The 13816-nt window shown below is 40.7% G+C and overlaps 1 protein-coding gene across 30 annotated transcripts in view; it reads right to left on the bottom strand.

Annotated features, from left to right (window-relative positions):
* Window positions 1-13816, bottom strand: part of DTNA (dystrobrevin alpha) — a 420448-nt gene that overhangs the window by 193799 nt on the left and 212833 nt on the right. The window lies entirely within an intron of this gene.

Raw genomic sequence — 13816 nt, 5'->3', positions numbered from 1 at the left:
TTTTGTCATTTCTAGGGCTGCTCCTGCTGCATATGGAGGTTCCCAGGCTAGGGGTCTAACCGGAGCTGTAGCTGCCGGCCTATGCCAGAGCCACAACAATGCCAGATCTGAGCCGCGTCTGCAACCTACACCACAGCTCACAGCAACACCGGATCCTTAACCCACTGAGCAAGGCCAGGGATCAAACCCGAAACCTCATGGTTCCTAGTCGGATTCGTTAACCACTGCACCATGACAGGAACTCCTATTCGCAGACTTTTTAATGATGGTCATTCTGACCAGTGCAAGGCAATACCTCATTGTAGCTTTGATTTACATCTCTAATAATTAGTGATACTATGCATCTTTTCATGCATGACTTATCTTTCTATACCAAGTAACTAGCCACTGTTTTGGCACAGTGGAGGGCTCGGTGGCTGTTTCTTGAATGGATAAAGCAGGAAATGAATGTTTTATATTAGTGCAGTGGAGGAAACCTCGGCTCCTCCAACACTGTGTTCAAAGATAAACCTGTGGTTAAACCCGTGGTTAAACCCTTAAGGGGACTGCACAAATTTTCCCTTAATATTCCACACTGAAAAGGAGTCAGGCAAGAGGAACTCAGTGCTTTTAAGAAGATCAGCCATGGAGCCACCCAGACATGGGTGTGTAACCCGGCTCACACCCATGCTAGTCTGTGATCCTAGGATAGATTACGTCACCTCTCTAAATTCGGGTTACTCTCCTGTAAAGTCCCTAGTTAAAGAGTTACGAAAAAGGATTAAATAAGATAGTTCAAGGGAAGCAGGATGCACTGAGCTTAAAATATACTAAATGCTTAACAAATCATTTCTAGTACTATTTAGTAAAGCTGTTTATGGTTTTTGAAGAAGAGGGATGAGAAAGCTCACTGATACCTCACTTTCTTTTGCTGATAAAACTGTCATTTTCAACCAGATACACAATATCAATCATTTGCTTCCTAGTATAAGTTTGGGTAATGACACAGCATGAATATAGAGATCATTTCAGGCAAATACTTAGGGTTGTTTGTTCCTCCCTACAAACCGTCTAGAGGGGAATAACCAGTCTGAAAATTATATGCAATCCCAGGGCAAAATCAACTGTGGGAAGAGTGTTAAACTTGGTAGTCAATTAAGATTTATTTAATATGAAAGAAAAACACATGAAGGAAAACAGTTTATGTTGATACTTATATTGGATTCTCAAGAAATGCTCTGTATATTATTTATGAGTGATTTTTTTTTCCAAATTAAAACAGGGTAGAAAGAACTTTTATCACAAAGAGCTCCAGATCAGAAATTATACACATAGATCACATTTTAAACAATTTATCAATGTTGGAGTAAGTAGTCTTTAAAAGGTCACCTTGATCTGTAACAAGGGCTGTAAATTGCTCACCAATTCAGACTTTTAGCTGGGTTTTTTTTTTTTTTTTTTTTTTTTTCTCCACAGTCATCTAACTCAGGAAATTACCTGACACCAAAGCCAACTGCACTGGAAAATTAGCATCAAAATCCCTTTGAAGACTTATAGTGCAAAGAAGCAGCCAGGGGTTAAAAAAAAAAAAAAAAAAAAAAAAAAAAAAAAAAAAAAAGTGGGAGAGAAAAACTTCCATTTCAGGAAGTTGCCAGAAAGAATAGAATGAATGTTGCACACAGTGAGATTTCTCTAACGCTGGGGAAAAAAAAACAAAAAAAACTACAAACAAATCGGTAGAGATGATTAAAATAGCTTTGGCACTGTTACAACTCTGAAAAATCCTTAAGTGTTGTGTAGCATGATGACACCATCCAATAAAGCATGTAACGGAGGTGGGGACAGGCAAACAGGCCAGAAGTGCCTCCATTGGAAAATCAGCACCCCCTAATCCTCTGCAGGACAGCTGATGAAGAAGAAACTAATAGAATCACAATTTGAATAATTCATAACTCTTCTCATGTGTGGCTGTGTGAACAGAAACTCACCGCTGGCATTCATTTTTTGGGAAGTCTCTATTGCGTGCCTTTTTTTTCCCTCCCACAGATTGGTTACAATATTGAATTGTTCTTCATTTTCTAAATTTAAGATCCTGTTGTTAATCTAGTTAATGTGTACTGCCACCACAGCATTTAATATGATTAGCAAACATCCTTTGTGAGGTATTAAAGTGACTTGTTTGAGTCTCTCTCTAAGATGTCAGTATATTTGGTGCCATGACGTTTTAAATCCCCTTTTGCAAACGTTAAGATTAACCTCTCCCTCAGTGTGAACAAAATTTGTAACATAATCTGTGCTGTTGTGACCCACTTAATTTTACATGAAGAATTCAATCACCGAAAGAGAAACAGTTTTTTTTTTTTGTGACATCATGCTACAGAATGTACGCCAGGAAGTCAGATTTGCCAAGCCCTGGGCGCGGAGACATGAGAGGGAGTTTACAAGGTTATTTGCTTCATTGCTTTCACTGCTCTCTCTTCAGATGGGAGGGCACCTAATTTCCCACAAACTTGAGGTAACAACATGGGCTCAGAGGTCAGGAGCTTGAATTAAGCAGCCTAGCTACAAAAAAACAGCTGCTAACGTCAATGAAATTAAAACAAGACAAAAGGATTTGAACCTCAGCAAAGGTGATTTTTTTTTTTTCAGGTCATATTTTAAAACTGTTATTTATTTTATAATACCACAAAGTGCTTCATTGGAGGGTGCTGGCTTAAATCAAGTAAGAAAACTTAGCAACAGAAAAAAGATTGTGATCTAGTGAACAATTTTTGCAAGCACAGAGTTTCTTGGGCTGCTTTGAGCAGCTGACCTAAAAAATATTAATCGGATTAGTATCTATTCTATTCATGAAAATTCCTTATGAAAGAATAAGACTACTTCAATTTATATAACTCAATATCAAGATATTCTATTTTACCCTTAAGATATTTCCAAAACAGGCACTCCTCTTTTGTATTGTATTTATGTTGCTATAAATAGTAAAGATTTGTGTTTTTCTACTATCGACACATCACAAAAAATGTTTTTAAATATTTGCACTTAAATAGCACTCTGAAATTGATGGTAACCTAAAGATAACTTCCTATAAACCTGGAATCATTTTGCCCTACTCAAACAAATTTATTCCCAAACTTCTGTTTGTGTGTTTTTCATCTCTTTGAAACTCATAATTACACAGTTATATTCTGGATTTTTCCAGAATAAGTTTTGGTCTTCAAACTTAATAATAAAAAGTTACACTTGTCTGTTTTCCCACTAAAAGGTGATACTACATGTCTAATATAGAGAAGTTTAAAAATGTGATGTATGAAATAACCTTAAACCACGCAAGTTCAACTATCTGAGGTAACCAATACTGACATTTTGATGTATTTCTTTAATTTGCATATTAAAAATCTTGGGTACTTTTGAATACTTCTTTCTTTGCTTAATAAAAGACATGTAAAATAATAGTTGCATAAAATTCTTCTATTTGGATGTATCAGAATTTATTTAACTATCTTGTTTTTAAATAAATTTTTAATCTTTCCTGGTTTCTCATTATAAGTGATATACCTTTGTATATAAACTTTGGATTATATCTTAGGCTATTTCCTTAGAATAGATTTTTGTGGAGGAGGAGAGATTATTGGGTTTAAAAAAAATCTAAGCATAGAATTTTTGGATCCAGACATATATGATTTGGTATAATACTTCCTTTTACTAAAAATTGAGATTCAGTGAGGTACAAGAGCTGGCTCAAAGTTCTACCACAAATTCTTCTGGTGCTGGAACAGAAACTGGGGTTCTTTGTGAGTCCACTTAGCTTTCTGTAATTTCACCATGCTGATTCTAAATGACACTTCATCTCTGAGATGCTCCCTCCCAAGGTACCATCTGTGAAACTCCACGAATGTACTAGGAGCCCAAGGCAGCAATGGGAGGTACTTGGCAATGGGTGATACTGGGTTTTCTTTTTTCTTTTTTCTTTTTTTTTTGGTTTGGTTTTATTTTTTCTGTCAGGGCCAATCCACACAGCAGTATCTCTAAAGCCACCTTCCACTGATAGCAAAGTAGAGTGGATACTGAAAAGAAGCATATATTCTCCTAGACTAAAATCTGTCCTGAGAACAAGACGGAGGAGGATTCCAAGAGAACTGAGAAGACTTATATACTCAGTGAGTTCGAATTGGTATAAAATGAGGCAGAGTTCTTTGATGGTATCTGAGTTCTTCTATGGTTTTGTATAAAAGAAGAGCTGTATGATTCGAGTGACAGATTATCAGGTAACTCACGGGGGGAGGGGGATAAATGTGTGTCTGGTCCTTGACAGTCTCATAACCTGTACATTCAGTTATGTTTGCACAGCCATGATGAAGTCTCCATTTGACAGGATATATTATTTTTCAGCTAGAGGGAAAAGGGAAGAACATCTCTAAAAATGAAGTCTTCCTGTGAAGTCAAGGAAACAGGCTGATTCCTGAGGCCTCACTCATAAAATAATTCATTTTCTTAGTGTGAGTACACAGTACACAGAGATTATATTTTCTCAGTCTATTTCATGTGACTTATTCTAAAATTAGATGCCTTATTCTAATTTAATAAATATTCGATGCCTCTTAAAAGCACCTACAGTATTAGATATAGGCAAAGAAATATAAATGGCTGATAACTAGATGGGCAGATAAGACTACGGATAAGGAAAATAGAGTTGTAGATATAATACATAAGAAAAAAATATAATTAATGGAATTGAGAGTAGACAGGTAATTTAAATTAGGTCAATTTAAGCACAAAATTGAGGGGGCAAAAACCACCCATTCAAGGTGCCCTAAGCTTGGAAAGCATTTACTTTTGGGATATTATGGGTGTTTTCCCAGATTCTTCTATTTTGTGTTTGGGGCTCTCAGAATATGTCCACACAGCAGGCATCCTAAAGCTGTACAGAAGGATGCATATTTGCAACACCAAATTCTGGGAGCATATTTGGTGACCAAGATTAGACGTAGGAGTGATAGAAGCTACTGAGTTTCTCCCTTCCCTTGGAATTTGCCTCTGGGAAAGGACATGTAATTAAGTGATTGGCGACGAGGTGAAGGGGGAGGTGGACAGAAACTGCCCCTCCAGTAGTACAAGGATATTGATCATAGGCAATGAGATGGAGAGACCAGGAAGCAAATGCCATGTTCTGGACCTTGTGGGCACTGAGAAAAAGTAAATTACTAATGACAACTATGGTAAAAATAAAGGGTATGAGAAAATAAAGCAAGTTGCGGGGGGGATTTAAGGCAAGACTATAGAGAATAAATTATTTTGGAAAAACAAACACAAACAGTTGGAAAAGGATACAAGGTGATTTGGGGGGAAAGATTAAAAGAGAAGTCTATGTGGTTCAAAGGAACACATGGCGACATTATTTAGGGAGTCAGAGAAAAAGAATACTAAAGAAAAACCATTATTGCGAATAATGAATTAACTGAGATGAGTAAAAAACTAATATCTGAAATTCCATTCTACATACACACTTGAATGAATTCCATGATTGGAATGAACGAAAAAAGTTCACATGGCTGTTAAACACATTTTATGGAAATCGATTCATAAGACAAAGAAATTGGGGCATTTTGGACCCTTCTGGGTGACTATGGTGGCAAATCTTGCAGCAGCAGGGCCACCCACCTGATATTTCAGGGGTTCCCATGCAGGATACCCAGGGGTTCACTGGAGCCCTTCTGGGAGGGATTATCCTTAGCCCTCACTTCATACTGGTCAGGTCTTCATCAGGCCACTGCATTTCTTTTATGGCTTCACAGTGAAATGTGAAATGGAGAGACCATTAGTCATAATATGGTGAACAATGCACAGGAAGGGAAGTGGCATAAAAGCCTGTGAGGGAGGCAGTTGAGTGTTTGAAAGGATATCTGCATGTAAATAATGGTGAGCAGGTGTTTTCAGGCACCACAGTATGCTTTGGCAGGTAAGACTTCAGGATATAATATCAAAATAATATTATATATATCAAATTTAAAAAATATATAAAATAATACATCCTGATATATCAAAATAGTGGCTTACTTACTTAAAAGTTCTACAAAGCAGAAAGGCATTAGCATTCTACATTGTTCATCAGAGATGAAAGTGTTTTTGGAGGATATCAGCCACTCATACTCATTGTACATGTAAAGACCCTTGACATCCTGGAGAGGCCACAATTATGTGTTTATACACTCCTATTCACACACATTGAGCAGAGGGAAACCCTTAAATTACATGTTATCTCCTGTGGTTTGGATTGCCCACCCATATTGTCATCCTTGTAGCAATAATATACAAAGTATTAAACACAAACACTGTCTCATCTATTTCAGAGTTTATGAAATCTTTGCTGAACACTGAAGACTAATTTTAAAAAAAAAGCAAGCAAAAATATTTTCTAATCACTTATAATCCCATCAACTACAGTTGATGTTTCTATTTACCTATGCATATCTATCTCTATGTAAATATACAGCTTGATTTTAAAATGTATTGTTACTTTTCAAACTATAGCTTTTTCCACATTCTAAGGGAGGCTACAAACTTCATGACTATCTTCGAGACTGCTCTATTTTTGGAATAAATGTTAATGGGCCTATTGGCTATACATAACGTAGCCTGAAAGACAATGGCAAAGATCAGAAAAACTAAGTGGCTCAAAAATGTTGTGTTCATTATGATGAGTTATTAACTGGAATGGGGATGTGTCTGGGGCCTATATTCAGGGAGAATGAGTGTTGGAGTTCTGGACATGGGGAGCAAGGTCTAGGTCAAAGGAAATTCTTATCTCAAGGGAAGCAGGTTCTAAAACAAGGTGGGTCTTGAGGAAGGAGCCAAGATGGGACCCCTTCTAAAGGCTGTGACCTTGGTTCAAGGAAGAAAAATGCTGAGGTCTTATTTTAAATATCTGGCTTATAATGCCTCTCTGTTATTATCAGGACTTTAGGAAAGCTTTGAGAACCATTCGCAGCTTCACAGTGAGTGATTAAGTCTGTGTCCATGCTTGGCATGAGGTATCAGAAAGAATGTCCCCTCTGAAAAAGTGACATTTGAGACAGAGCCTGTGGAGAATGAGAAGGAGACCTCCCAGGCAGGTGGAAGAGCATATGTGAGGTCCCTGAGGCAGTGAGAGCCTGATGTACTCCAGGAATACAGCACCAGTGAGGTTGGAGCTCTCTGTGTAAGGGGCAGAAGGTCAGTGCATTAAAAGGTTGGCAGAGACCAGGGCTGTGTGGGCCATGTGAGGGGTTCTCTAACGTATTCTCAGGGCAGTGGGAAGCTTTGGGAGGATTCCAAATGAGATAGGAAGGCAGGGGGCAAAACCATTAAAAAAATGACACAACCATTAAAAGAACAAACAGGGTACAAAAACTGGTTAGGACTGACTAGGCCCAAGATGGGAGAAGATTCTACTTCCAGGAGCCCTTGAGCCTCATTATATCCTCATTATAATACATACGCATCTAAATGACATGCCCACAGGTGCCATGACAGTTCTAAGGCCAATCATAAAAGGCCCCAAAGTGGGTGGCGGCCCAATTCCCAGAAATTCCCTGCCTCATCCTGTCCCCACAGTAGTTAGCCTATGAAATTACTCAGCCCATGGAAACTAACCACCCTCACAACCCCATCAACTCAAATTTTCCAAGATGACCCCATGCCTTGGGGCCGTCTCTTGCCTCTGAGGTCTGTGCATTCTGCCTATGGAGTGTGTATCTTTCTCAGTAACTTGCTTTCACGTTACTGAGGCTCGGTCTTGAATTCTTTTCTGCACGAGGCCAAGGACCCTTACTTTGGCAGTCAGTCCCAAGGACACATCTGAGACCTGGGACATGACAAACCTCTTGTGCCCTATTTTTCCTACAACTAAAATGAGAATAACATAATATGTTTTTTTTTAAAAAAAGCAAAAAAAAAAAAAAAAAAAAAAAAAAAAGCACCCTGGCTATGATATGGAAAAGGGACAGGAGAGGGACAAGCGTGGATAAAGTGAAACCAGTCTGGGGGCTGACTGATGATTCCAGACTAAAACACTGACAATGGAAACACAGAGTAGACACATTTGAAATATATTATGGACGCAAAACTAATAGGAATCATTCAAAGATACTTTTTTTGGCTGCCCTGCAGCACTGGCGTTCCCAGGGCCAAGAATCAGATCTAAGCCACAGTCGCAACCTAAGCCGAAGCTGCAGCAATGTCGCATCCTTAACCCACTGGGCCTAGTGGGGGATTGAACCTGTGTCCCAGTGCTCCCAAGACGCCACTGATCCCGTTGTACCATAGCAGGAACTCTGAATCATTCATAGATTGAATGTGAGAGGATGAGTGAGAAGAGAGTATAAAGGAAAACTCTCCACATTCTGAAATAAATGGAGGTGCTACTGACAAAGATGTGGAAGCTGGGAGCAGGAACATGTGGAGGGATGTGAAGTGGGGCGAGGTGTGTGGTGGGAAAGGGTTGAATCTGGGATGTTTCTGAGATGGTTAAGCAGTGGTATGTCTATATGTGCCTGGAGCTCCGGAGATAGGGCTTGGATGGAGACACACATGTGGGAGCTGTTAAGTCAAAGCGATTTTTTAAAAGGCCATGGGAAAAGGAGACCATACATGGAAAAGTGTGCTCAAGATGCCTCCCCCAAGAGGTTTGGGTCTGGGAGATAGGAGGATGTGTGAGTGTGTTTCAGTGGTAGCTAAGACAGGGGAGGTTTTCAGGTAGGGAGGGGTGGTCTTGGAGTTGAAAGTTTCTGAGAGGCTAAGATGAGAATAGAGAAAGCATTCACTAAGCTTCAGAATATGCAGAGAATAATGATCTTAATAAGAACATTTTTTTGGAAGGCGAGGAAGTGAAGTCAGCCTCTCTAAACAAAAATTTTTTTCTTTTGGAGAAAGTTGGATTTGTTGGGGAGAACAAAGACGTAGGGCAACTGAAAGAAATAACATCAAGGGAATATTTCGAATATAGGAGGCTGTAGAAAATGTTTACATGCTGAGGAGAGTGGTCCACTCAAGGCGGAGACTGATGAGGGGGAAAGAAAATGACTGACTTAAGGTATTCAGTCCGAAAGAGTAAGGGGATGAGGTTCAGAGTACACGTGGGCAGAAACTGCCACGGGATGTGAAGGAAGAAGAAAGTGAAGGCTGGAGATGGAGGTATGTTTGCAAGTTTGGGAATGGAAAGTTCCTAACAGTTTCTATCTTCTCACTGAAGTAAGACACAAAGTTTCGAGCTTAGAATGAAGGATAGAGAAAAGGTTTGATACAAGTGGAGAAAAAAAGAGGTTGTTCTCATGAGGAGTAGGAGAGTGAGCTGAAATAGTAGGCTAGTCATGGAGCAAGCACATATGAAGGGGTGGTCAGGAGTCCAAAATGAGACCAGCATGACCCATTGTGTGGTTTCCAGCAAAGCTCAACTAATAGGTAAAAGCCTGGGTACATCAGGGGAGTGGGTGCATCCATGGCATGACTATTGCCTGCTGGATGCAATGGGTCTTTTTAGGGCCGCACCTGCAGCATGTGGAGGTTCCCAGGCTAGAGGCTGAATCAGAGCTGTAGCTGCCGGCCTACACCACAGCCACAGCAAAGCCAGATCCAAGCCACATCTGCAACCTACACCACAGCTCATGGCAATGCCGGATCCTTAACCCACTGAGCAAGGCCAGGGATTGAACCTGCATCCTCATGGATACCAGCTGGGTTCATAACCCACTAAGTCATAATGGGAACTCCCTAGATTTTCTGTTGATGAGAAAGTACTGGGACCAAAAGACCCGGCAATCAACAAAGGATTGCAAATGTGGAGATGAGAGCAAGAAGGCTAGAAAGGTAGGTTATGGGATTCAGAGAGTGGGATCACTCTCTGATTGTGGAAGTGGTTCAGTTTCTGAATAACTAGCTCCTGGACATCTAAGAACTAATGGCTGAGGTCAAATGGAGGATTTTTTCCGGATATAAATAAGGAAGGTATTGATGGATCATCTGTTGGCATACTGGAGTAATCAAGGATGGAGATAAGAATTGTAATAGGGATATTTATGGGACCCAATGGAAGAGCCAACCAAAGTCCTGTAGGAAAGAGAGTCCAGCTCTTTTCTCGGTGATCCGTGTCTGAGTAGATTGTATATACTTCGAGTTGCTAGTGGCTTTCTTCACCACTGCATGGATAGAGCCTCCTTAAATATTAACTCAACACCAGAGGAAAACAGAGATGAGAAAGGGGAAAGAGACAAGGGCCTGGGCATAACCTTTGATCCCCTGAATCTACACTTTCTGAAGTCTGACTGCCCCTGGTGTGTCAAGCTAGCCTAAGAGATTATTTTATTTTTTGTCACTGGCAAGCACAAAGCATAAACTAATATGGATGGATCTGTGTCACAAAAAGGAAGTATATGGAAATGGAACAGATTTGTTGTTTACCCACGCAATAGTCATTCTTCCATTTTTCTTTGCTGGCAGAATGGTTACCCATGCCTGCACTGCAGTTCTCAAAGAAAGGTCTAAGTCAATCACTGCTATTGCAATCTCCTTGACAGTGATGCTGATAAAATTTGCAGGAAAATCTACTGGAGAGGGGAATATAGAGGGGTACTGTGCCTCGTTTCATGGCGTTTTTTTTAACAAATTCTTCAATTTGTTACAACCCTGTGTCGAGCCAGTCTGGAGGTACCATTTTTCCAAAGGTATTTGCTTTGTATCTGTCATATTTTGGTAATTCTTGAAACATTTTAAGCTTTAAAAAAAACCTGTAGTTGGAAGTTCCTGTTGTGGCGCAGCGGAAATGAATCTGACTAGGAACCATGAGGTTGCAGGATCGATCCCTGGCCTCCATCAGTGGGTTAAGGATCCAGCATTGCCTCGAGCTGTGGTATAGGTCTGCAGACTTGGCTCAGATCCCATGTTGCTGTTCCCTAGCCTGGGAACCTCCATATGCTGTGGGTGCGGCCCTCAAAAAGACTAAAGGCAAAAATAAACAAATAAAATAAAAATTATAATTGATTTATAATGTTGTGCCAATTTCTGCTGTGTAGAAAAGGGACCCCATCACACACACACACACATTCTTTTTTTCATACTACCATCATGTTCTATACCAAGTGATTGGATACAGATCCCCCATTTTTTTCATTATTATTATGTTTGCTATGGTGATATGCGATCAGTGGTCTTTGATGTTACTACTATGACTTGCGGGAGGCTCAGATGATGGTTAGCAGTTATTTAGCAATGAAATACTTTTAAATTAAGGTTTGCACATGGTTTTTAAAGACATTTTGCTACTGCATATTCATGGGCTACAGTGTCAACATAAATTTTACATGCATTGGGAAACTAAAAACTTCACAAAACTCGCTTTATTTGGATATTCGCTCCATAGTGGCGGTCTGGAACTGAACCCACCTCTCCCTCTGAAGTGTGTCTGGCGTGGACTGGGTAATGTGAGATTAATTTTTTGTGTGTCAACTTGACTGGGCTGTGAGGTGCTCAGGTGTTTCATAAAACATTATTCTGGGTGTGTCTGTGAGGGTGTTTCTAGAGGAGGTTACCATTTGAGTTGGTAGATTTAGTACAGCAGACTGCCCTTCTCAGTGTGGGTGAGTCTCATGAAATCTGTCGGAGGCCTAAATAGAAGGAAAGAGACTTTTCTCTCTCCTGCCTGATGGCCTTCAAGCTGGGACATAAGTAGTTTTCTGCTGCCTTTGGACTCAGACTGGATCTTACTCCATTGACTCTCCCGGCCATGCCTTCGGACTACAGATGTGGGGACTCAGTCTCCATAACTGTGTCAGCCAATACCTTATAATAAATCTCTTTCTTGATGTATCCTATTGGTTCACTTTCCCCGGGGAACTCTGACTCATACTAGTAGTGGCCCTCAAAAAAATCACAGTTACCCAGAAACTCAGAATGTGACCTTATTTGGAAACAGAATCTTTGCAGATGTAATTAGTTAAGGACCAAGATGAGGTCATACCAGAGTGGGAAGGGGGGCCCTAAATCCAGTGACTGGTATCCTTATAAGTAGGAGGAAAGGATGGCGAGACACACAGATGCACGGAGGGAAGATCGTGTGAAGACAGAGGCAGAGGTTGGAGTCACGCAGCTACAAGCCAAGGAATTCTAGTGACTGCTGGAGCCACTGGCAGCTGGGAAGAGGCACGGAAGGATTCTTCCCTAAAGACCCAAGGTGGCACGGCTCTGCCAATACCCTGGCTTCACACGTCTCCCCTCCAGAACTATGAGAGAATAAGGTTCTGTTGTTTTAAGCCATTAAGTAGGTGGTAATTTGTTACAGCAGCCCTAAGAAAACCAATAAGGGATTTTCTGGGACAGGTGTCTTCACTCAAAATTAGAGACTCACGGGGAGAAAAGAAAACTTGGTGCACGAGGAAATGGCAGATGATTCTGTATGGCTGGGGTACAGGCTGTCTGACTGGCGAGTCAAGGCCCAAGGAGAGCCTGAAAAACTATGGGACGCAGCCTGCCACGCCCAGAGTGATGAAAACCAGCACATGCTAGGCTGGATGAAGGACGAGGGCGAGGGAATTATGAGTCAAGTCATTGTTTTCTTTCTACCTGCTATGGATGATGGGGTTCTTTTTTGGCAAGTGTTGGCTAAAGTGAATTGTTTGCTTTCTAAAAGTATTCTTTTTTTTTTGCCATTCCTTGGGCCACTCCCGTGGCATATGGAGGTTCCCAGGCTAGGGGTCCATTTGGAGCTGTAGCCATCAGCCTACGCCAGAGCCACAGCAACACAGGATTCGAGCCGAGTCTGTGACCTACACCACAGCTCACGGCAACGCTGGATCCTTAACCCACTGAGCAAGGCCAGGGATCAAACCTGCAACCTCGTGGTTCCTAGTCGGATTCGTTAACCACTGAGCCACAACGGGAACTCCAAAGTATTATTTTACCTATTTTTCCTTCTACATTTTTTTTTTAAACAATGACCTTTCAAAAGGGGGAGAAATATTTCAGAATCCTTAAAAATTCAACTTGAAAAATGTAATACTATCAAAGAATGGGATAAATGCTGAAATAATGTCCCTCTAAAAGAGAATTTTAAGCATTTGGAACAAGCTCTTGGAGAACAAGGGTCCTGTCAGACATTTCCTTTTGTATTCTATAAAGACTGTCAACGACTTTAGTATCCAGTCCTCTTGCTTCTGTGGTCCTTCTCTGAAGTCCTATCAGATCATAGAGAGAAACATTACGTCAAATGCTATTTCTCTCTTGCTCTTTTTTTTTTTTTTTTTTTTCAGAGCCACACCTGCAGCACATGGAAGTTCCTAGGCTAAGGGTTGAATTGGAGCTACAGCTGCTGACCTATGCCATAGCCACAGCAACGCCAGATCTGAGCTGCATCTGTGACCTATGCCGCAGCTTATGGCAATGCCAGATGGTTAACCCACTGAGTGAGGCCAGGGATTGAAACCATATCCTCATGGAGACTTTGCCAGGTTCTTAACCTGCTAAGCCACAATGGGAACTCCCTAATTCTCATTTTTATGACTTAATGAACAATGTCTGAGAAATCTACTCTTCTACCAGTCCATTAGAACCACCTGGGACGGCTTGTGGGGAAATAAGTCGTGGTCACTCAGCTGAAACTAATGTCAATGGCTCAATTATTCATTCATGTTTTTCAGACTCTGGGACACACCTCTGCTGATTACCAGCCAAGCACAACTCATTGCAGTTAGTATACATTAAGCACGAACTCCATGTGCGAGTAGGAAAAGGACCTAAACATTTTAATAAGGTACTCATGGACTAAACTGGACTATTGTCTTTATTACTAGGTAAGATAAAAAATGAGAAG

The sequence above is a fragment of the Sus scrofa genome, chromosome 6 (assembly GCF_000003025.6).
Source record: "Sus scrofa isolate TJ Tabasco breed Duroc chromosome 6, Sscrofa11.1, whole genome shotgun sequence".
Classification (NCBI taxonomy): domain Eukaryota; kingdom Metazoa; phylum Chordata; class Mammalia; order Artiodactyla; family Suidae; genus Sus; species Sus scrofa.
The sequence above is the reverse complement of the archived record's forward strand: the minus strand, read 5'-3'. Positions and strand labels throughout refer to the sequence as shown.